The 25,177-nt window shown below is 47.7% G+C and overlaps 1 protein-coding gene and 1 pseudogene across 1 annotated transcript in view; one reads left to right on the plus strand and one right to left on the minus strand.

Annotated features, from left to right (window-relative positions):
• SDCCAG8 (SHH signaling and ciliogenesis regulator SDCCAG8) overlaps window positions 1–25,177 on the minus strand; it is a 1,463,224-nt gene that overhangs the window by 615,577 nt on the left and 822,470 nt on the right. The gene's annotated exons all lie outside the window — the stretch shown is intronic.
• Window positions 12,208–13,417, plus strand: LOC144761337 (acetyl-coenzyme A synthetase 2-like, mitochondrial pseudogene; annotated as a pseudogene).

The raw sequence follows: 25,177 nt of genomic DNA on the forward strand, positions 1-25,177 counted from the left end.
TATTTAATGTGTTTGTTACCTGGATGTAGGAGGCTGGCTTAGTATATGGTGCTCACTTATTTAAGTGAAGCACCTTGCACAAATCCAGACAAACCTTATGGTGGTTTTAGTGGTCTTAGACAACCTTAGAAAGCTCTCTAAGTGGTAGCTGTGGAGAGCAGCCTTCAGGGTTAATCCAGAAGGAGTGTTAACAGCATGTTTTACCTGATCTAATCAGTAAGTGTAGATTTAACGAAAAAGAACCACACAGTGTAGTTATAAAAATAGGTCTATATATTACACAACACTCACTAACACATTGGAATATCTCCTACCAGGAGAATCAACACAAATACACAAGATTACTTCAATTGCAAGAGGTTAGTGAGCACAATACACATTGCTCTCCAGGGGAGTTGAAACCATATACTAAGAACGTGGAATGCGAACTGCGACCTAAGTCAGGACTTGGACCAGGAGACTCAGAAGAGCTGGGACACAAGAAACCACCCAAGGTGAGTACCCAGGAACCCCACGGAGGCTGTGCGTAGAGTGGAAACACCGCCGCGTATAGAAGTCAACAGGAAAGTCACGGTTGCAGTTTTGAAGAAGAAGGACCTTTCTCAGTGGCCCCTGAAGAAACCCAGTGGAAGAGAGAAGAATGGAGAGTCACCCCACCCATTGATATCCCAGGATACCTACACCAGGAAAGCCAGGTGCATAGGTGCCAACTGACGTCGGAAACCGCTGTACACAATAATGGAGGCCTTTAGAAGAGATGCCGCTGGCAAAGACTGTGCAAGAGTCCGATGGAAACCATGGGTGGATTCTTGATTAGAAGAACCTGCAAGCAGAGGGGACAGAGTCTATGACACTCTGAGGTGACCAGGAGGCACGGGAGAGCAATGCCCACTGATGACGAAAGATGCAGGAGTGATGACGGTGACCTTGTCACTGTAGCTGTGAGGACCAGGCAATGTTTAGGAAGACTAGGAGCCATTCACAAGCTGTCCCACATCAGAAGTCGTGAACCAGGGGATTGATGATGGGCGGGAGCATCAACAAGCCTTGGCAGCAGCAACAGGCATGGAAAACGAAGGAGCAACGTTGGGACCAGCAAGGTGCAAGGGACTCACCAAGTGCAAGAGAGTCAGAGCAGGCCCCAAGCAAGCGGGGGAGCCCACTGAAGCAGGAAAAGACCCTTGAGAGGATCCACAGGCCAAAGGCACAGGAGTTGCAAGTGGACCTCGCGCAGCCACCATAGATGAAGGCACACGGTGCAGAGGATGCTGTGAGGATGAAGATCTTGGTAGGAAGAGATGCTGGAGGCTGGAGCTTCTTGTAGCTCGAATATCTCTAGAGTGCAGAGCAAACAAGCTTTGGCAATGGCAAGTCAACGAGATGCACAGGGCTTCGGTCCCAGCGGTTCCAACAAGGGATACTGGCCTCAAAATTGCAGAGAAGACAGGTCAGGCCTCGAGGGAGTTGTAGAACCACCAGAGTGCAGAACCACCACCTATGTTGCTGAGCCTTTCGAAGTCCGTGGGATGTCTGAAGCAGCAGACTGTTCAGCTTTGTTGCGGTGCCCGTAGATGCAGGGGAGTGACTCCTTACCTCCTAGGGAGATTACTTTGGGTGTCCTCGATGCTCACAGGTCTGTTGAAGATCCTGGAAGAAGCACAGACACAGATGATGAAGAAGACTTTCAGGACAGCAAAACAAGGAGCAGCAGGTTCCAGGCGAAGTCCAGCGAAGTCCAAGTGCCCAGACGGTCGAAGAGTGACATGTTATCAGGCATGAGTCTTGTCCCATGACGAATCTGAGGACCCACCCAAAAGGTAAGCCCTAAGAAAGGGGTCAGGACGACTCAGGGGTCTTTCCCAGAGGAGGGGCAGGATACTCCCATGTCCTTTGTCCAGTTTTGCACCAGAGCAGGAGCCAAGGGCTCCAAGAACTGGTTCTAACTGGAGCAGGGGTCTCCAACGAGTAGCTTGGGAACTCCTGGTAGCTCACCAGAACCCTTGAAGTAGCTCTGAGAGCTGAAATAGAGCCCAGTAACACATTCAGACAAAGGTTTGTGCACTGTGTTGCGGTTCGCGCTACTACTCTATGCACTGTGGCGTAGAGTACAGTCTGTTTTAGCTGGCATTTCGGGCTGATTTATCGCGCTTATTTTAAAAACACTCTCCCGTTTTTGTCACTATTTATTTTTTCCATTTACTTTCTTATGCCCTGTTTTTAAGAGGCTCTCCTTAGAATAGCACTTACCTGCATATTAAACTGTGTCCCTCACCGCGCTTTTCGCGGGTCCTTAGGCAGTTTGACACCACCGCCGCCATCTTGGGGGTAGATTCGGGACGCTCTACAGGTGCCATTCTCGGGAGCGCTTTAGTGTTTATCCACACGAGGCGCGGTCCCTACTTAAAGCTTCGATGGAGACGCGCAGCGGTGACGCGCAGCGGAAGCGCCGTCTCGGCGCCGCAGTTACGCCAGAGTCCAGCCCGTCTGTGCCCGTCCGGGCCCAGACGGGCCTGGGGTCTGGCACTCTGCCTAAAATCCTTGCTGAGAGGCGGACATACGACCGAGGCGAACTTATAGCTCTGCGCCATATGAAGATCAGCGGCCCTGAACCTGCCTATATAGGGCCCATTCCATCAGTCGCTAAGCTGAGCGCGACCTCACCTTCTGACAAAGGTAAGAACTCCTTGGCGGTAGGCTTATTGAACTGTAGATCTCTCCCACGACACTCAGCTGAAGTTAACCTACTTTTACAAGATTCAGATTTAGATATCTTGTTTCTGACGGAAACGTGGATAAGTCCCAGTTCCGACGCTGACATTGTGCAAGCCCTTCCGCCGGGTTATCTTGTCTACCATCTGGATAGACCTAAGGGGCGAGGGGGGGTGGCCTCGCTATTTTATATAGGGACTCTTTTGGATGTATGGCTCAGAATGGATCAATCTTGGACTGTGAGAGCTGTCATTTCGCCTTACGAATATCCCCCACAGCCTCGATATCGGATTTACTGATTTACCGGCCCCCGGGCGGTTTGGGTAACTTTGTGAGCTCCCTCATGGAGTCAGTGACGATCTTGGCCTCATCTACGGCCAACTTTACGGTGTTGGGAGATCTCAACCTTCATTTTAACGATCCCACTGATCTAGTAGCCCAGGATCTTCAAGGTGACTTGAAAGCCTGCGAGTTGGTCTTAATTAATTCCGGGGCCACGCACGAAAAGGGTCATCTTCTTGACCCATTGTTCTCTAACATCCCCCGTTTTACGGCTAGGCCTGCTCTTCCCCTCCCGTGGTCTGACCACTTCTTGGTATTGGCACTCTGGCAAGTTGATTCACGGCCCACAGGTGCTAAGCAGGCTTTCCTGGTGGACAGACCCTGGTCCAGACTATCGATCAATGACTGGTCCTCCAAGTTGAAGGACATGCCTCTTCCCTGTGAGTCGGATCCAATTAAGAGCGATGCCAGCATCAATCATTGGCTGTCCGCCTCTTTAGATGCCCTCATACCGAAAAAGAGAGTACAAAAGAGGGAGAAAAGAGTAGGATCTGCTCCATGGTACTCTGTCGAGCTTCGTGCCCTCAGGAAGGGATGCAAAAAGCTTGAGAGGTTGTGGAGGAAGAAATGGGAGATATCCAGGAGAGAGGAATATCGCGCCGCCATGAGGGGCTATAAGTCCGCTCTTCGACAGGCAAAAGCCCAATTTTTTGAAGAGCGTATAAAATCCGCCGCTAGCTCCTCTAGGGAGAGTTTTAAAGTGGTTAAAGAGCTTCTCAAAGTTCCCGTGCAGGCAGTTATTTATAACAAACAGAAATGTACGGAGCTAGCTGAGTTCTTCCACTCAAAAATTGTGAGGATTTTAAATACCTTACCCCAGCCCATGCTGATTCAGGATAAGGGGAATCTGAACAGAGGAACACAGGCTAGTGAGACAGTCCCTCACCTCGAATCGTTCGGCCCAGTGTCAGTGACCGAAGTTTCCAAAGCTTTGGCATCCCTGAAAAGTGGTTCCCCTATGGACCCGGTTCCTATGAAGTTCCTTAAACTAGCAGCTGCTTCCATTGTTGCTCCCGTGACAGATCTATTGAACGCCTCCTTTGCCCAGGGCTTGGTACCACCGACTTGGAAAGCAGCTGTTGTTAAGGCGCTTTTAAAAAAGCCCAATTTGGATCCTTTAGACCTGTCGAACTTTAGGCCCATTTCTCTGTTGCCGGGTATAAGCAAAATTGCTGAAAGGCTGGTTAACCAACAACTGTCAGGCTTCTTGGAGTCCAACGGATTGCTTCGAGTCTCGCAGACCGGTTTTCGTCCAGGTCAGGGCACCGACACTGCCCTCTTGGCGGTCGTTGATGAATCCAGACGCATTCTGGACTCAGGAGGGTCAGTGGCAGTGATCCTCCTGGACCTCAGTGCGGCGTTTGACACCGTGAACCATCAGGTGTTGATTCAGCGGCTGGCTGAGGTAGGGGTGTCTGGGGTTGCCCTGCAGTGGGTGAGATCATTTCTCACCGGACGAACATACCAGGTCTGGGAAGGCGGGGAGCGATCTAATTCGATCCCCCTCCAATGTGGAGTGCCACAGGGCTCTTCTCTCAGCCCGACATTGTTTAATGTATATATGGCCCCATTGGAGGATATAGTGTCACCGTATGACATCAAGATCGTCAGTTACGCGGATGACACGCAGTTGGTGGTTTCTCTATCCCAATTGGCAGAGAATCCGGACATACTGCACTCTTGCCTGTCGGACGTTCACACCTGGATGGAAGAATCAGCCCTCAAACTGAACGGCTCGAAGACGGAAATAATGCTGTTAGGGAGTAAAACTCCTTCTCTCCCTTTGACCAGCTGGCCGAGCTGTATGGGAGACCTTCCGGACCCCAAAGAGGTGATCAAGAGCTTGGGAGTCTGGCTAGAGCAAGACTTGTCACTCCGGACCCAAGCAAAGAAAATTGCAGGAGTGTGCTTCGCACTGTTACGGTCGGCCCGTAAAATTTTTCCCCTTCTACCTGTAACATCTAGGAAGCTGCTGATTCAGGGCCTTATAACATCCAGATTGGACTATAGTAACGCCATCTTTCTGGGAGCTCCTGAATCCACTTTTAAGAAACTCCAGCAGGTCCAAAATGCAGCGGCAAGATTGCTCATGGACGTTCCCAGGACGCAATCAGCGAGACCTGCTCTAAAGGCGCTGCACTGGCTCCCAGTGCGGGAGAGAGTTACATTCAAGGCACTCTGTACAGCCCACAAAATTCTTTTGGGGAAAGGCCCCCCTATACTAAAGAATTTAGCGGTCCCATACAAAGCGAGCAGATCATTGCGCTCTGACCAAAAACACCTTCTTTTAGTCCCTAGAATGAAAAGGTCTCGTACCGGCGGGAGAAGATTCTCAGTTAACACGGCGAAGCTGTGGAACTCGCTCCCTTTTAAACTTCGCGCCGAGTCTTGTACTCTGCGGTTCCGCAAATGTCTCAAGACCTACCTGTTCCCTGCTTGAGTGCATCTACCTTGCCGTTTTTTTTACTATCTGATGGTGTCTGGATAAGCGCTGGGATGCCCTAGGGTAACTGTGCGCTATATAAAAATTTAAATAATAATAATAATAATAATGGTCTGTGCATATTAAAGAAGGTGGCACTGATCACCTCAAGACGATTAGAGTACCAGGCTGGCAAACCAATGACTGGGCATCATAATAACAATCAAACATATACTGTGTCGGCCTATGGAATATGCCTCATGGTCATCTGTCTTCACTCACAGTTATAAAACATATTTGAAGTTGATAATTAAATGCGAGACTTATTGCTGAGGTCCTTCGTGCTACAGGACACCTGATGCTTTGACTGATATTTGATTAGGTGGAAGCATTTAATACTGATATTTCTGCTGGTAACCTCTCATGAAATGATTGGATGGTTGCTACTGATAATCCTGCTTAAGGTCTCCATAGTATAATGTTAACATACGTGATTACTATTTTACAGTGATAACATTTTCTGGTAGCTCTGGAGGGCTTTCCTTCAGCAACAGTAGCTCTTACTACAGAAAAGGTTGGCGACCCCCGAACTAGAGTATTCAGGGGAGAGGAGTTGGCCTAATGGATAGGGCGGTCGACCTCCAATCTGGGGAACTGGGTTCAAGTCTCGGCAATGACGCTGAACATCCTGTGATTCTGGGCAAATCACTTAATCTCCACATGCCTAACAAAAATGAATATGCCCTCATGTAACGCAACTGCTGCTATGTAAAGCGCCCTGATACCCGATACCTTCGGATCAAGTTTGCGCTATATAAAACTCCGTAAAAAAAAGGAGGGCACCAAGATGTGCCCTTCAAAGCAGTCTGGTGGTGCTGGCAAGCGCCCCCACCCCAGCCCAATACACTAAGTCCTGTCTGGGAGGTGGTCACACTTCCCTTTGATAGGAAACCTATTATTCTACCTTCCCCTGCTCCAGCCCAGCTCAGCAGCAGGAGGGCAGAATCATGTCTGGGGTTGGTAGCAGCAGTAGTTTGCTGGCAGACCCTGGTAGGCTGTTACCGGGAGTACTGGAGGCTTCCTGGAGGATCCCCTAGTGCGTGGAATCGTACCCCAACACCAGTAACGGTGTTGGGGTATGATTCCAACATGTTTGATACCAAACATGCCCAGGTTCTGTACAGTCACTATATAGGTAGCCATCCAGTAATGATGCATGGCCACTACATGTATCAAAATGACTGACCACATTTACAAAGGAGAATCTACTCCGGGGTTTGTAGGGAATGTCCTGTTTATACAGGGGCACCATCCCACTTATAATCCAGCACCCTGCCTTCAGGATTGAAAAGCCTGCCTTAGGGGTGACTTATAGGTTTTAAGTGTAGTGACCTCAGATATAAGAAACCTTACATCTGTTGTAAATTTTGCTAGCACCAGCTTACACAGGCTGCAATGGCAGGCCTGTAGTCACAGTTTGAGGGGCCTCTCATGGGTGGCATAATACATGCTTCAGCCCAAGGGCGACCCTTCGTGTACCTATGCCCTGGGTACCTTAGTACCATATACTAGGGACTTACAGTGGTACTCCAGTAGCCAATTGTGGATGTACAGAAGTACTTACCAAGTCACATTTTGGGAGGAAGTACAGTGAATGGGGCCCTGATTAGCAGGATCCCAGTTAGACTAGCAAAACAAACATACTGACACCAGCTAAAAGTGGGGGTGACCATGAAAGCAGATCCTACTTTCCTACACTGGAGTTATAATACCCTCAAATCCGAGAATTGGTACATACAAAAACCAAAATCGAATATAAGATTTCTTATACTCGGTTCAAGATTTGAATCTATATATAGTTGTGTAAGAATAGTGAATTAATTGTGCGTGTTTATAATTAGATGCAAACTGTAGGTCGCTGAAGTGGGAAGTTTCCCCAATTTCATATCAAATACATTTTTGGTGGCCTTTTGAGTTTTGATACAATGTCTAGTGGAGGAAAATCATAGTCTATCATGGTTTAAGCGATCCTGCTTTCCATTAAGTTATGGTAGTCGATTTTTGCCGAGTTGAATTTCAGCAATGATTACAGTTTTTAGAGTATTTTTTGCTGCCGTCCTGCTAACCCACAGGTAATCTGTCAGAGATATGTTACTGGCTGCTTGTATTGATGTTAGGACCAGTTCTAATCTGATTCTGCAGGACGGTATTGAAGATCTGAAGCTGAAAAGAAGTTGTATATTTTTAATACAAATTAAGTCAAGATCCTGTATGGCTTAGGATTGAAAAACTGGAGAGCCATATAGTAATATGGGTCTCAACTTCATATTAGCAATTGAAACCAATTGGGCTAATGCTTTGCCTCCATACCATGTTGAAAATTGTTTTAGGGCAGTGGAAACATCATTACATTTAATTTTCACATTCTCAAGGTGATCTTTCCATGTTAGACTTTTGTGCATTGCTACTCCGATGTAAGGATAAGATTCAACTTGCTCTACTATCGAATTAGATATTATCCAATTGGCACTTTTAGCCGATTTTCCAAAGGCGATCATCTTTATTTTTGTGAATTTAACTGTTAACTCGCTATTAGGAAGGGGCGTGCCAAGGGCATCCCTTCATAATAGCCAGTTGCACTTCTTTTTACAATTGTTTTGCTACCGCAATTGCAGTCGCAAAACACTTGCAGTTTGCCATCTATTTCATAAAGGTGGTAAGCCACTCGCTCCAGGGGACCCATTTGTGACTGGCAGCGAAAATATTTTTTAAGAGCAGGCAGTGGTCCCAGGGACCACTGCCAACCCTTAAAAAATGAAATAGAAACGTTTCATTTTTCTGTTTTTAAATGCATCCCATTTTCCTTAAGGAAAACAGGATGCATTTAAAAAAACTGCTTTATTTAAAAAACAGTCGTAGACATGGTGGTCTGCTGACCCCAGCAGGCCACCATCCCTGTGAGTGCTGCCCATTCCCAATGGGGTCGCAAATTGTGACCTGCCTCATGACTAATAATGAGACAGGTCGTTTGCGGCCCCATTGGGAATTGCAAACAGTGTTTGAGACACTGTAGTACATTCCATTTTGCGAATAGCAAAATGACGCAATTTGCGACTCGCAAAATAGAAGGGGTTGTACATTTGGCCCAAGATCGTCTGCCTATGCCAAACAGCTAATTTTATGTTGACCTAGTTTCTGCGGAAAACCCTGCCATGAGTTGTGCTGTTCCGGCAAGTACCAGCAGAGGAGCAGGGCTCCAACTGTTTTAGACCATTGAAAACTTGAATTTTTTGCGAGACCAAACCCAGTTGACATTTTTACTTACACCCAGGTCTCTGTGTGTAGTTCAATCAAGAAGTTTGATAGTGTATTTTGTATTCCCCAGGCCTTTAATTCTTGCCATAAATATTTCTATCGACTTTGTCAAAAGCAGTGGAGTACTCTATGAAGTAGACAAAGAATTACTTTGTTTCTTTTTCTAAGCTTTTTTAGCAAGTAGATTTTACGGCCAATATATCGTCTACTGTTGAGCAAGCTGATCTGAAACCAGTTTGATACATTTTGATTAGGTTATTTTCTTCTGACTGTTCTACCGCTTTGTGTTGTAAGATCTTCACATCAGCATCACAAAAAATATTAAGCAATCATTTACGTAAATTTTTATAGACTAGTCGGAGAAGCAAACTTTTCCAAGATTCTGGTATGTAAACCATATTTAAGGTGCTTGAAAATATTTGTTCCAATGTTTTACTCCACGCTGGCAGATTGGGCTTAATAATCACTATTGGAATAGCATTTGGTCCAAGTGCTTTAGAAGGCCTGCATTTGTTGAATGTTTTGGCTATATCCTTAAAGAGAAAGAGAGTTCCATATGGACCCACAGGAACTGGGTAAAATGCAATCAAAGAAGCAGTGTTCCCTGGGTTGTGTTTTCTCTAGTCGGATTTCCTCAACCAATCACATCATTCAAGTCAGGTTATTATCTATGCCACAGTCTGTCTCCCTGCGCCTATGACGGCCCTTACACACATTAGTAGAACCACAAAGGCAATGTCAAATTAAGGAATAGTTATCCAGAGTATTTATTAAAAAAGTATTTAAGAAAAAATTATTTGTTAAAAACACATCAGTTCATTTGCATAAGTAGATTCTTCTTAATACAGTGCCTAATGCTCATCAACAGTTTATCAAAATACACACATTTTTTAAAAAGATTTTTTTAAAAGGTTATATTTATCCCAACAAGGTTGTCGGCGCGTTTGGTGGATTCGGCTGTGAGCCCCACCTTCTTCAGGACAATTTATAAAACACAACAATCTGTAAACATAAAAATCCAAAGTAAAAATACATCCAAGAGTGCAGTTTTCATTTACATATCATCCCTTTTAAACTTAAATCTTTACATTCTGTACTCATGCTATTTGTGGTCCTACTATCAACATGCCTAGTTTTACTCCTACCATTGCACACCCTTTTCATAGGTACATGCCCTCATGATTTCCCCTGATTTATCTTATACCGAATAACGGGTTTATTCTCGTCCATGTTAAACCCTCCATTTTTCTTAAAACAGTTCACTTTCACTCACACAGGTTCATTCCATCACCCCTTGTGCTTGTATACTTGTTAAGGATGCCTACCTTCATAAAATCTATTCCGTATCCTTTTATTAATTCAGGTACGTCTGTTTACGATTTTCAATGCTGGTTATATTCACTACCAGTCTGTGAACAAAGATAATCGTTCTAGTGTCAACTACTTGTATAGTATTTAAACTTAACCTCAACATAGATACATCACACCTTCCACCTGTATTTTTCTTTATGAGAGTACTTCTCGGTGTAGTCTGGTTGTACAATCAGGATCGCTGCAGTCATTTTTTTATTTAAAAGATCAGCAGCTGTAAGGAAATATATATCTATTATTCCTCTATCCTACTTTCACCTCTCTGATAGGTCACTCACCCTTTTTTTTCTCCTTCCTTGCACCTCCTCATTCAGTGTGGTATGATACTTTGTCGTGTGCACAATGACCCGTTTTTTTATTTTCTGCATGTACGGTAAATTGAGAAAATTGAAAGCTATTAGTCACCTATTCGTTCCTCTGCATCTTTGGGATATTATCAAAAATAGTTTTGCTCACCTTGTCTACTTAGCAACACCGCTAGTGTCACATCTCCTAAGTGCCTATTCTATATTAATTGTCCATACCATTGGGGTAGGCCTATAAAAAATATGCACAGTTTGTCGTTTGTTTGTTTACACACAATTTCTTTTTATTGTTAAAACACTCTTATTTGCAATTGGCCATATCTCGTTTTAAGATCGATGAAGTTATTTAAGCAAGATATGTATAATCGCCTTCCTTAGCATTCTTATCGCCTGGCCTCCCCTTCTTTAGGTCGAGGACCGCCGCACTGCGTAGCAGTGGGTGGAGCCGAAGATTTTATGTTTCTTAGAGGGGGCTTGGAACCCGCCCCTCTTCTCCATTGGCTGGCCTAGTAAATGCTGGCCAGCCAATGGAGGAGAGGGACGTCACTCCCTTCAAGCCCCGTCTTTTTCGGATTCGGGGGCGTGTTTTTTAGGTTCTTTCTATCTGTGACGTCATCCGTCACTCATCCAAAAACACACCCCGATTCCGAAAATTTCGGAGCTTTGCGGCAGCCATTTCTGCCCGACCGCGTCAGGCCCTTGCATCCATCTGCTTGCTTCCACGAGCCTCCTTCTAATAGTTATTCATCTCTCTCCTAATGATATTTAGTGGTAGCCCTCCGCCTCCGCTCCTATCTTAAAACTAAACTACAGCTAAAGTCCCATTTGTCCGCTCCTGCTGACACACTTCGGGCAGGTGATGGAGAGGCAGTAACTGCTGGTGGTCGGGAGGGGGTCACCATTTTCAACTGCGAGGGAGACAAAGCGCCAACTAGTTAGCGGAGCGGGACCCAGGCGAGCTGACATCCCCAAGCAGAGCGAGGAGGCGGCGGCGGGCACAGCATGGCGAAGACGAGACGGGCGACCTACAGAGCTGTACAGAGACAACCACCGCCAGAGACGGGCGACTTGCAGCTGTATGGAGACTAGACGCCCACTGCTAGAGACGGACAACCTACAACTGGAAAGAGACCTCCACCGTCAGAGAACCTAACTACCGAGGATTGCGTAAATCTGCGCAGCGCCCTCACTCAAGCGCCATCACTTAATGAACTACCAGCTGTAGAGTCGTCCTCTCACCATGGCTGCCTAACTTCACCAAGCAAATACTTTCACGATTTAAAAGAGACACCCGCTGCATCCAACGAGACAGTCACAGGACGCTGCGGGCGGGACCCCACAGACGCACTGTGATCGAGAGAAGAGTACAAACCTCCCGCGCTGACCTGACACCAGCAGTGAGAGGAAGACCCTCACGCTCACCGAGAGACTCCCGACAGTCTGAGTGTGAGCGAGCTCCTGGCACTCACAGTGTGAGGGTGCCCTGACTCTCACAGTGTGAGATAGCTCCTGATACTCTTGAGCGTGATACAACCCCTGGCACTCGACGTGTGAGAGCACAAGCTGAGACTTCCTGCATCATTCACACAGTGGGCGAGAAGGCACACTGCTCCTGGTACGAGACAGCTCCTGAGCTGACACGCCCAATATGAGACAGCTCCTGTTACCCACGGTGTGACTCTAAGGAACTGCACGGGACCGTTAACACCCGTTTTGCCGAGGTCCTTTCGGGCTCCCTCAGTCATGGCTCTGATAAAGCTGGGGGTTCGCTGCCTTCGAACCCTTCCTCGAGGCTCGGGGGGGGGCCTTATATGCTCGGGCCATCCGAGCCTGGAACGGGGGTTCCATCACTGCATACATGCCCGGGGCGGCCTCCTTCCCGGAAGTGGTGGACCCCCTGAGTCTGTACAGGATGTCGGTGGAGAAGGCCGGGACATTATGGGGGGCCCTAGCCAGGAGCCAGCTGATGTGGCTACACCCTTTCCAGACTGTACTGGAGGGGGACCTTAGCGGGGGCCAGGTGAAAAGGTTCCAAGGGAGGCAGCTGAATGTGTCAGTAAACTGCCTGGACCGACACGTCCACTCGTCTCCAGATAAAGTAGCCCTGATTTGGGAAAAGGATGAACCCGGCAAAGAGGAGCATATTTCATACAGAGAGCTGCTGGAGATGACATGTCGACTGGGAAATACTCTGAAGCGACACGGCATCAGGAAGGGGGACCGAGTCACCATCTACATGCCTTCATGCCCACTGGCAGTGGCCATCATGCTGGCATGTGCCAGCATTGGGGTCATCCACAATGTGGTCTTTGCAGGGTTCAGCACTGAGGCCTTGGCAGACAGAATCCGGGATGCTGAGTCTCAGCTGGTGGTCACTGTGAATCAGGGCCTGCGAGGTGGGAAGATCGCAGAACTGAAGAAGACTGTGGATGAGGCAGTGAAGCACTGCCAGTTGGTGAAGCGGGTGCTGGTGGCCATGCGGACGGATCTTAAGGTGCCAATGTCAACGCTGGACGTTTCCCTGGAAGAGGAAATGATGAAGGAGGACATAACATGTGCTCCGGTTGCCATGGAGAGTGAGGACGTGCTGTTCCTGCTATACACATCGGGGAGCACTGGGAAGCCCAAGGGTCTGGTGCACACTCAGGCTGGGTACCTGCTGCACACAGCGCTGACCGATAAGTACGTCTTCGATTACCACGATGGAGATGTGTTTTGTTGTGTTGCAGACATCGGCTGGATCACTGGGCACAGCTACATAGTCTATGGCCCGCTCTGCAATTATCAGGACACGCCGCGCCCACTGGGACAGGCCGTCGTCCCTCTGAAAGGGGCGCCTGCGGGGATCATGTCGAGTGAATTCCTCTTGAATTTACTGTCATCTAAGCTTGATCAGCTCTGGAAGCTCACATTAACCTCCGCTTGTGATTTTCAGAAAACCATTCTAATTTAGCAAGTAATTAAGAGGTCACATGCGGGATAATGAGCACAAGAAGCTTTGTTTCCCGGGCAACCCTCGCCAAGGGGGTGTTAATGCCGAGGTCAGTCAGTTAATGAACTGGGAATAGTCACCGGCTCCAAACCTGTTGGGGCTGAGGGAATGGAAAGTTATGGGCAGGCAGGGCGTTTATAAAATGAAATGATTAATTAATTAAAATCAACAACTTTCGCAGTAGGTTCTGCAAGCAATAATTACTGCTCTATCAGTAACCTACACCAGAATCATCCTAAACAGAAGCCATTTGAGAGTTTAGTGTGATATTCAACGTCGACATTTTATAAACACAATGCTGAAAGTTGTTGTCCTGTAGCCCAGTGCTTGCAAAAGTGAACGGGCAAAGCCTGCCTGCAGGAGTACAGATGGATAACAGCCCTTCTGCATACAGGTACACTTGACATTGTACCAGTAAATGTCCAAAGGTTGTGACAGCATGAAGCAGATAGAAATGAAAATAAGCCAATGGGTCTCGCGGCTCGCCTCTTTGACTTTGCCAATGGGGATCTCTTTCCTTTGCCAATGTTTTTTGCTGATGCCATCAAGACAGAGCCTCTGTTCCCTGCTTGTCATCCCAGTTTTTCTGTGCCTCTGTTCCCTGCTTGTCATCCCGGTTTTTCTGTGCCTCTGTTCCCCTGGTTTTTCTGTGCCTCTGTTCCCTGCTTGTCATCCCGGTATTTCTGTGCCTCTGTTCCCTGCTGGTCATCCTGGATTTTCTGTGCCTCTGTTCCCCCGGTTTTCCTGTGCCTCTGTTCCCTGCTTGTCATCTTGGTTTTTCTGTGCCTCTGTTCCCGGATTGTCATCCCGGATTTTCTGTGCCTCTGTCCCCCCGGTTTTTCTGTGCCTCTGTTCCCTGCTTGTCATCCCGGTTTTTCTGTGCCTCTGTTCCCTGCTTGTCATCCCGGTTTTTCTGTGCCTGTGTGTGCGTGGCTCTGTCTGTGTGTGTGTGCGTGGCTCTGTCTGTGTGCGTGCGTGGCTCTGTCTGTGTGTGTGCGTGGCTCTGTCTGTGTGTGTGTGTGTGTGTGTGTGTGTGCGTGCGTGGCTCTGTCTGTGTGTGTGTGCGTGGCTCTGTCTGTGTGTGTGTGCGTGGCTTTGTCTGTGTGTGTGTGCGCGGCTCTGTCTGTTTGTGTGCGCGGCTCTGTGTCTGCGAATACTCTCTAATGCTTCCGTATTGCCATTGTAAATGACAATACCATTTATTTATGTTTTTTTTTTTAAAGAAATAAAAAAATATGTCACGAGCAATGCCAATAGCTCTACCTTTAATAATGCCGATACCATTGCATTGTAAATGCTTGTTTTTATGTTATTACCGGCCCGTGAGCAGTCATTACATCAACCGTATAATGTCCTACATCTCCTGTCATATAGTTATGCTTTGCCTATATGCTGTGTTAAGTTAGCATGAGCTTATTAGGAGTTTAAACGCCATTTTTCCTTTGCTGCTTCTGCACACGACACATAACTGTTATTGTAGCTTTGAGCCTAGTAGAGTGTTTTGATTCACACACGAATAATATGTTATTACTCTGATATCAGCTTTGCTTAGTGAACCGTGTCTGTACAGTGAGTGCTGAAGCCTTCAAGGATATCTCGACACAGTTGTTGTGAGGTCTGATCTTCGCACCTTCCTAGACATAACATACATGCAGCTGCGGCCAAATTCAGGCGCTAGGCGCGTTTTATATTGCTTTGCACAGAGCATACACACACACTTGATGGTGCTTCGCATGTAGAGAGCTGGTGGAAGATGATGTGATCCCTTACCACTAAGATCTGAGGTATGGGCCCGTCCTGCTAAAACCCAAAGAGACCTTCTTAGATATAATATAATATGCTAGCTAGGGAGGGTGAGAATTAGGTGTTGTTTAAACCTATTCATTTTAGCATTCTAATATCTTTCACCTTTTGTTTTCTATGGACTAGTAACTCTGCTGATTACTTTGTTTCTTATAATAGATTTGCTTGTATTAGCTAAGATACTGCGTTTGAGAACACTGCATTAGTAAATAAACATTTCAAATGTGCACGCGTTCTCTGTTACTCCTTGTTCTGGATTGAACTGATTGTATAACGAAAGAGTGTTCATGTGCTCCACGTTACCTGAGGTATTCTAAGTCCATGTTCTGGTTTGTCTAAGCATTGGGAGTTTGTAATGACCAATGAGACACTGTAGCTAGTCTGGTAGGGGATTTTGGGTACTGAGGTGAGTTTTGGCACACCCTAACTCACTGAGGTTCCAAGTCTCTATGCACAGTTCTGTAGGAGAACGGAATCCCTGCGACATGGCGCCCAACGTTTTCGGTGGTCTTATTACATGACGCTTGAGTAGTACATCATTCAATCCTTAACCCCTTCACTATTGTTTCCGGACAACGGTGGTGTCGGAAAAACCTACCTATTTTAGTAATAGGTCTTTTCAAGCTTGAATCTTTCTAAACTGTTTCCTTGAATTACAACCCAGTTGTGCTACAAAGTTTGCTTTGTCCCTCTATCTTTCTGTGTCGTTATGGCCGCGGTGAACATTCCGCAGCATAGTCGCATTACGGTGCGCAACCATTTGCAGCATTATAATGTTCCCGTGGATGGCATGGCCGTGATCATGGTGGTGAGTGCTTACCCTTACAAAATCTTTTACTCGTGGGTGACCTTCCCAGCTGTGGATGCAACTTCGGGTGTGTTCCATGCATACACTCCCACTGCTGTGCTGAATGAATATACTCCATATAGGGCACAGGAAGTACCTATTGATGCTTGGCAGCACCGAGTTTGGTTCGATGGCGCCCTACCCCACTCTTTAACAGCCCCGAGGTTAGGTCCTTTGTCCATTCCAGACACAAATTGGCCTGTTTTGGCTGGATTTACGCCTCATCCTCAACACAGCGCTTGTATCGTTGTTGAACTAAGATGACTACATGTGGTCGCAATTAGCGTGATTAGGTCGTTAGTGCAATACATAATCCGTAATCTCCGGGGTGGGGGCCCGGGAACTGCGGCGCTTCCTGTTGGACAGGGCGGTATGAAGGTCAGTCCCGTGATGGTCAACGCTGTGATGGGCAAGCGCCCCCAGGATAGGGATGAATTTCCTTTCTGCCTTGCCGAGAAGTTTGACCAGCTGGAAGCAGTATTTCCTAACACGACTCCTGGTGAGAAACACAGGATTCTGACAATTAGCATGCCGAAAGACTTGACCCCTGAGATCTGTGACTGTGAGACCTGGGGTAGAATATTTGTGGCAGTCTATGCGAGGTGTTATGGCACACCGTCTATGACTGTTTTGCCGACGGTCCTTAAGCGTGTTCAAGATGAGCACGGACCTGAGGCTGCTGTTGAATTGGGTATGCGCCTTTGTGGCTCCTTTGATGTAGTTTACGATCTCATTCTTGCTAATGTCAAGGGAGATGCGGTGAACTTTCAGGTAGCCAATGCTTTGCAGGTGATACCCCATGTCGACAAACCCCGACAGTTAGCACAAATTATTGTCGCGGCTTATAAAACCGTGGGCTGCAACAGTAGGGGTCTTAAGCCTTTTTCTACGAAAGAGAAAAAACAACATCAAGGGCAGAAGTCAGAAATTGACGAACAGCCCAAGACCAAAAAACAAAATTGGCCGAAAAAACAAAAACTGGGTAAGCAACAACAACAGAGACAGGAGTCTCTTCTTGCGTCTCCTTTGCCTGCGCCCACAGAACGTGTTTATGACTTGCGCGATCGCGCAATGATAAAATCACCTGATCGATTTCAGGTTTCTGATCAACGCTCTCCTCGTTCTTTTCTGGAGTCATCGGCCTCAACGACCGGTGGAGGAGGAGGCGGCAAGGGCCGGGGTGGTCAGCAAGGACGTGGCCAGCCCCGCCCGACAGACGGTAAAGGCAAGTAGGACGATTCTACACCGAAAAGACCCCAGTTTCAGAAACAGAAAGTCGCCGCTTTAACAGCGAGATATGCCACAGATAGTGAGAACGCAGCTTCGGAATCAGACATGGGCTCTGACGTTGCTGGACAGCGCGGCGGAGATCACCATTGTACGAGAGGTGCTCCGTCCACTACTGAAGGTGACAGTGACTGACCATTATGTTTTTGTGGAGACAGCTGACACTAGGGTTGCTCCCCCAGACAGACTTTTTTTTTTTTTTTTAAAACCTTTATTGAAAGACACGTAGAAGTACAAGCGCTGGCCTACAACCACAGGGGCCGGCCGCAAAGTCAGGAGAATCAAAATAACAAAGCAATGTATACGATAGGATAAATACAGGATGGATGCAAATAAAGTCGTTACATCGCCAGCGCCAGGATAAAGGAGGTTTCATTTTACATTATATAAAGGAGGCAGCAACCATATCTACCCGCGCGTCATGCAACATATACAGAAAAGAAGGGGGGGGGGGGCGGGAGGGAAATAGCCCCCCACGCAAGCAGACGACCACAGTAGGGCAAAGCCCAAAGACCTCACACGCCCATACCAGGTGCAGAATAGAGGAAGAATACCAGCAAACAAATAAAGTGGACGCCACACGTACAGCCCACCCGCCCCGAAAAAGGAGAAAGTGCAGACGCTAGCGAAACAGAGGAGTAAACACCAAGGGACATAGCCCACCCCCTGGAAAAGGCAAAAAAGGGACCATAGAATAAAACAAACTAAAATAACAAACACCCCCCCCACCCTACATCACTGTAATGGCTACGGCCTACCCCACTAAACAGCGTGCCTGTCGCCCAGAGTCACCCGAAATATAGAAAAAGAGAAAGGGAATTATAACAAAGAAAGAGAGGGGAATAAGAAAAAGAAGGAGAGGAAAAGGGAAGAAAGAGAGAGGAGAGGAGCCAGCGATCGAGACATAAAACACTACCCCCCCGCAACAATAATTCACTAATCGAGGTCGAAAAGGAGAGTCAAGAAAAGCCTACACCAGGATGTAAACAGGAACCATCCAGAATAACGAGGCCCGGAGATGCCATGTAAAAAGGGTCCCACAGTTATCCGGGCACGATCACCCCTGTCCACTTTTATGAAGAGTCGAGCTTCCCAACCCCGCCACAGCCAAAAAACAGCAGAACACAGTGGGTCCATACCAGTCAGGAAAAGCCGGTGGGATCTCCGCAAAACAACGTCCCGGCAAACTAGAAGCAACCAGGAGAACTCGGCAACAGTCAGAATGCAAAAGTTCCTCAAAGATCCACGTGGTCAAGCACAGTATCTGGGCCGTCCAGCACGAAGCAAAGAAAACAGGATGTAGAAAGCACTGCAGCATCGGCACCGGGTCCGCTAGATCCCATAGAATCGAGCACCCAGCCGGAGATCCCAGCACAGCCGCCGGCGAAGTTTCAGGCAGTACAATTCGGGGAGACGACACTTCGTCACAAAATGGCGGAGCCACCATGGCAGCTATCCGCAACTCCAAGGCTCGACATTTCAAGGACAGGTCGATCCGCAGAGCAGACAGGGCAAACCAGATAGCACTCCGAGTAGGGGCCGCCCAAACCAAACGAGGGCTGGAGAAAGCAAATGCGGCAACCTCCCTGTCTCCAGGAGAAAGACACCCCGAGGGGCCATCCGCCATCTTAAGTACAGCACCCTCCGCCATCGCCGCAGGTTCTTCCAAGTCCATCAGGAGCACCGGCGGCCCCAGGGCTCACCGCCAAACCGCGGCGGATGGCGCTCGGCGGAGAAAGGAGAGTCACCAGAAGAACGGGCGTGCTCCCCACAGCACTCGGGGGGAGCCCAGCACCGGATCCCGGGCGGGACTAACAACAGGAGTGGGTTTCTCACTCGAGGGGTGCCGGACAGTGCGGCTTCTCTTCTTCGGGCCGGTAGGCGAACGGACATGCGGGGTGGCCCACCAGCGGGGGCGGGTCTGCCCCGGGGGTCCCGGCCCGCGGCTCTCAGGCTCCCACCATCGGGTCTCTCCACCGGTTCCGGACCGCCGGCACTCCGATCATCTCCGGGCAGGCACAGCACTCGAGGCCCCGGCGTCAGGGCCGGGAAGGCCAACAATGTGACCAGGGCAGAACGCCGGAATCACTGCACGCCAGAGCCCCGGAAAAGGATGGTAAGTGACGGCTCTTCCACAGTGACCAAATTCGGAACACCCCGAGCAGGATAAAATACAGGATAGGTGGCGGGGAGGAAGAGATCACGGAGCGAGGCGGTTATGCGACCGTTCCGATCGCCATCTTGGCTCCTCCTCCCCCCAGACAGACTTTATGAAATAGTCCTGTTCATTGAAGGTGACATACAACGTACCATAAAAGGGGTATTTTGGGAAAATCTTACAACTACCTATGACATTTTGTTAGCGGAGGCTGACTGGCCCCCACCTTTTGTTCTCGCAGCTCCAAGAGGGGAGGAGGTAATCCTCCCTAGTTTCGCGCACACGGTCTCTAAGGAGCATGCGCTGAATTTTGCAGAAGAGTGGGCTAGACCCTTGCGCCGGCTCTGTACCGTACTCACTGTGGTTGGGATAAATTTTCCCCACACCACGAAATTCCGTTGCGGTCGCAGCCACAGCCATAACCTCAATATCCCATTAAACGAGAAGCAAAGGCTTCCGTTGCGGAAATCCTTGAGCAATTGGAATATTAAGGTGTAATTGAAACGTGTGTGTCACCAATGAATAACCCACTTTTTACTGTGACCAAGCCTGACGGATCGTATTGTTTGGTATTGGATTACCGACATTTAAACTCGCATTGCCGTACCTGTGCAGTACAGAATACTCACGGCTCTGCCTTAGTGGATAGTCTTGTGTGTAAGCGGTTTAAAACCACGCTTGACATTTCCAACGGTTTTTATGCCCACCATTTAGATGGTCTGAGTTTCCAATGGATAAGTTTTACATGCGGCGGCATCCAAAAACAATTCCGTCGTTTACCAATGGGCTATAAGAATAGTCCTGGGGTATTTGCCGCCCGCATTGTCTCTCTGCTAGAGAGGATCGACCCTGATGCTTACTCGTAGGTGAATGACATTTATCTCACAGACGACGAACTTTGGGAGCATTTGTGTCGAGTTGACCGCATAATTTGTAGCTTTGCGGACTTACAAATTTAATTTTGCAAAATCGCACATTGCAGAGTATACAGTGTTGTTCCTGGGCTATGAGCTCAACAATGAAGGTCGAGGTTTGGCTCCCCACTTCTTGGAGAAATGCGCACAACTGCACACTGCAGGAGTTTTTACAGTATGAATTCGTTAATCCTGCGCCTTTGGCTATGCGGCCTTTGGAGGATTCCCCTTGTATCATATACACTGATGGTTCAGCGCAGGTTGCGCATGGTTCTAAACACGCCTACGTATCCGCATGCGCCATTGTGGTAGGTGCCATGGTGAACGATGAGTTCAAGTCCAGAGTTGTGCGCACACAGACTCTAGGGGACTGCACCGCACAATTGGCAGAGCTTCGTGCTTTGATGCTTGCATTGGAGTACGCTGATCCTAGTTTGACGACTCTGATTGTGAGTGATTCTTACTACTGTGTCCAGTCTTAAAATGAAAACTTGTTCTTTTGGATTCAGAATGACTTTCGTGATTCCAAGGGTAGCACAATAAAACATAAAATGATCTGGGTCCGAGTGGCTGAGCTCAAGGACCTGTTGCCTCTCGTGCTTGTAATTCATACGCTTGGTCATCAGCGTGTTGGAGTCCACGCTCTTGGCAACTCGCTAGCTGATGAAGCGGCGAAATCAGCGGTATCGACATATTTAGTTGCGGCTGTTACACGGTGCAAAAGTAAGATTGATGATGATATCTTGGCTTCTGTTGCTGCCACTGAAAAGGGAGGTAAATATCCTAAAGGGTTCCCTTCGAAGTACACATAGCACTTAAGTCCCGATAAGGTTCCTAATGTGAAAATACCTGACGTTGGGGAGAGATTGATTCCCAACGCGGATCGCAGAAATACATTGATCACAGCGGCTCATGAAGGTGTTGCGTCTGCACATGCGGGCGTTTCGGCCACTGTGTCTCAATTACAACAGCGTTTTTGGTGGCGGGGACTGTACAAACAGACGCGCGATTATGTACTTCAATGTGACATATGCCAGCAGATTAAACCTTCAACTTCTGCACGTCCACCCCAACCACAGTTTTTTATATCTAATAAACCACTAGGTTGTGTTTACTTAGATCACTGCGGTCCTTTTTCTTCTGATACTGCATATAAGTACGTCTTAGTAGCAGTTGATTCATGCACACGCTTTGTATGGGTCTGGCCGCACCGCAGCGCTGATTCATGGACTGTCATAAGAGATTTGCGTGTCTTTGTAGGGATCTTTGCCTGTGGAACCTTCCATTCGGATCAGGGTCCTGCTTTCGCCTCTAAGCCGTATAAGGATGCCATGACTTCATTGGGGGTCCAAGTCAAGTTTTCGTCTCCATACAGACTTGAGGGTAATAGTGTTGTGGAACGAATGAACCGTGACTTAAAGCAATCATTGACAGCTCGAGTTATAGGCACTGGCAGGAACTGGCTGGCCCATCTCAATGGCGTGCAGCGTGCTCTTAATAATCTCCCTAGAAGGTCTCTGGGTGGGCAGACCCCATACGAAATGCTCTTTGGTATCAAGATGTATGTACCGGACCTTGACGGTCTCGGTGGCTGATGCTACTTCCTTTGACGTAGATAAACATTGCAATGTTTTACAGACCTTACAAAAGACAAGAGACAGTCTTGCAAAGGAACATTTGCCCTCCACTTCGGATGATGCGTTGCTGATCCCGGTAGTTGGCTGGCTACCCCAAGTTGGAGAACTGGTTCGGGAGAAGATCGAGAACAAGAAAGAATTTGGTCCCTCTTACAGTGCTCCGGTTCCTGTGCTTGGTGTGAAGGGCACAAGAACAGTCATTTTACCACCACTTCCAGGTCGTAAGGAAAACATGTATATCTCCATTGACAATGTCAAGATACACAGAGTGGCCGATTCTTCTTAGTATGACACCGGCAGTCTCCTGTCCTTCGATTGTGAGAAATTCTGTTTTGGCCACTGCTTCTAGTCCTGAGCCAGAGGTGGCCATAGAGATGCCTACAATTTCCAGTCCTTTATTGAGTACATTGCCTGGTACTCACCTTGATGAAATTGACTACACTTACCCAACTGACTTATCGATGTCTGATTTGCAAACCCGTTTGGCCACAGAATCCAGATTTTCATTTGACACTGTCTCACACACTTCGGGAAAGCCCTCTCGGATTGCAGTATAAATTTTATTCTGTTGTTACCCACTATGCCACCTTCCTAGTTCAGACAAATTTCCGATTTGGGAGATGCACAGACCTCACCCCACTTGGCCACAGCTCAGGGAAAGGGGAAGCACCGCTCTGTCCGTCGGTACTCCGCGACTCAACTTCTGAGCCGATCGAAGTTGAGAGCTGTGGCCAGGTGGGGTGAGGTCTGTGCATCTCCCAAATCGGAAATTCGTCTGAACTGGGAAGGTGGAAAATGACACGGACACCTAGTGGATTCAGGTGACCTCTGTATTATGTATGGTTTTGAGAACAGTTTTTTCATTATCACTAGGTTGCAGTAGCTGTAAGTAGAGATTGGTCCTGAAGAAAGCAATGGCAAATTGTGCCGTAGTTGCTGAAACATGTCGACCTTAGTACACATCTAGACAATCTATAATGCTTTGATTGTCTCTGACTACTTTTTAATATTGGCATAGTGGGTAACAACAGAATAAAATTTATTTTCAGTGCCCCCTAATCCAATTTTAACCCACTTTTTCTTGTTTACACACACTTTTTTGCACTGCGACATCAGTCCCTGTTACTTGTACATCCTCACAAATGAGTAGTAAGACCACGGAAGATCTGTCTGAACGATTGAAGGCTTCTTTAACATCTGGGCCCTCCTCGTGAAAGACGAGTGGCACCCTTTATGGTGGTCTTAAAAGAAACCCAAATGATGAAGGGCGGTTTCGTGTGGTGACTGATGGGCATCCTTTCCTGGCCACTATAAGGGTTTTGGTGAAGGGTGACCGTGGGTGGACCATACACGAGGGATGGTGATTTAGTTTCTTCTTATTCTTTGTTTTGCGTTCACTTAGCAGCCCTTAGACCCTCTGGTATTTTTGTAGTTCATTGTATACTTGGGGCTTACTAGAGCTTGGTCTTTAAATCCCCGCCTTGACCCTAATCAATTTGTTGTTGTTGTTCGCTTCCTTTTACATACAGATGCCTTAGGGAAGGAAAGGAAGTTTATCTCAAAGGTGAAGAGTGCACGGAAACACCAGATCACTCATTAATGTGTAGACATATATAATTACACGGCTCTTGCAACCAAGAACAGCCTAATTTAGCATGTGTTTTAAAAGGTACCCCGTGCCCGCTATCGTTCCCACTTTTACACTACTGGCAAACTGCAGTTATTTACTTTTAAATAATGATGATTGCTGTGGGTTAATAAAGAACAAGTTACTTACCTTCGGTAACGCTTTTTCTGGTAGATACAATATCTGCCTGTGGATTCCTCACCTTGTGAATATCCCCCTGCGTCAGCAGCATTCAAAAATTCTTTTTGTAGCTTCGCGCCGACGTGGTACGACGTCACAGAGGCACGGCATCGTGCGCGACTCCGCTGACGTCACCGACACCATATTAGGCCCACGCCGGCGTGATGACATCAGTTCCGGCCTTTTTTCCGTGCCTTCGAGGCACACGGGCGGACCGATGACAGCAGATATATACACAGTATACACAGTACACAAATCAAGATAACACACACAGTGTGAAGCAAAAGCAGAAATGCAATGAAATCCTTTACATTACAATAAACTCAGGAATAAAAGAGTGGACAACGGGGAGGCGGGTGGGTCAGTGAGGAATCCACAGGCAGATATTGTATCTACCAGAAAAAGCGTTACCGTAGGTAAGTAACTTGTTCTTCTGATAGATACATCTGCCAGTGGATTCCTCACCTTGTGAATAGAGTCCTACAGCAGTCCCCACTCCCGGAGGAGGGTGTCCACTCTCCTATACCAGAAAATCCTGGAGGACAGCGCGCGCAAAGTGGCCCTTGCTCCTCACCTCGGTATCCAAGCAGTAATGCTTCGCGATAGTGTGGAGGGAGGCCCAAGTCGCAGCTCTACAAATGTCCTCAACAGGAACACCCCTAGACAAAGCAGACGTTGATGACTTTGCCCTAGTAGAGTGAGCTCTTATACCCTCTGGAGGGTCCTTACCCGCCAAGGCGTAGCAGATCTTAATGCAGAGGATAATCCACCTCGAGAGTGTGCGCTTGTGCACCGCCTTCCCCTTCTTGCAGCCAGCAAAACCAACAAACAGCTGGTCATCCAACAAGAACTCTCGTGTCCTGTCCAGGTAAAAGCTCACCGCCCTCTTAGGGACCAAGCGGTGTAGTCTCTCCTCCTCCTTGGAAGGGTGAGGGGGAGGATAAAAGGTAGGGAGGGTAACGGACTGCCCCAGATGGAAAGGAGTTACCACTTTAGGCAGAAAAGCAGCCCTGGTCCTGAGAACCATTATTTCAGCATGAATAGATAAAAATGGGGGCTTAGAACTTAGAGCTTGAAGCTCACTTACTCTCCTTGCCGAAGTAATTGCCACCAGAAAAATAGTCTTGAAAGACGAAAGTCTCAAGGGACATGTGTGTAAAGGTTCAAATGGGGAACCCATCAAGAATGTAAGAACAAGGTTTAAGTCCCATTGAGGCACAATAAAAGGTGTAGGAGGGAATGTATTGGTAAGGCCCTTAATGAAACGT

The sequence above is a fragment of the Lissotriton helveticus genome, chromosome 6, assembly GCF_964261635.1.
Source record: "Lissotriton helveticus chromosome 6, aLisHel1.1, whole genome shotgun sequence".
In the NCBI taxonomy this organism is placed as follows: Eukaryota; Metazoa; Chordata; class Amphibia; order Caudata; family Salamandridae; genus Lissotriton; species Lissotriton helveticus.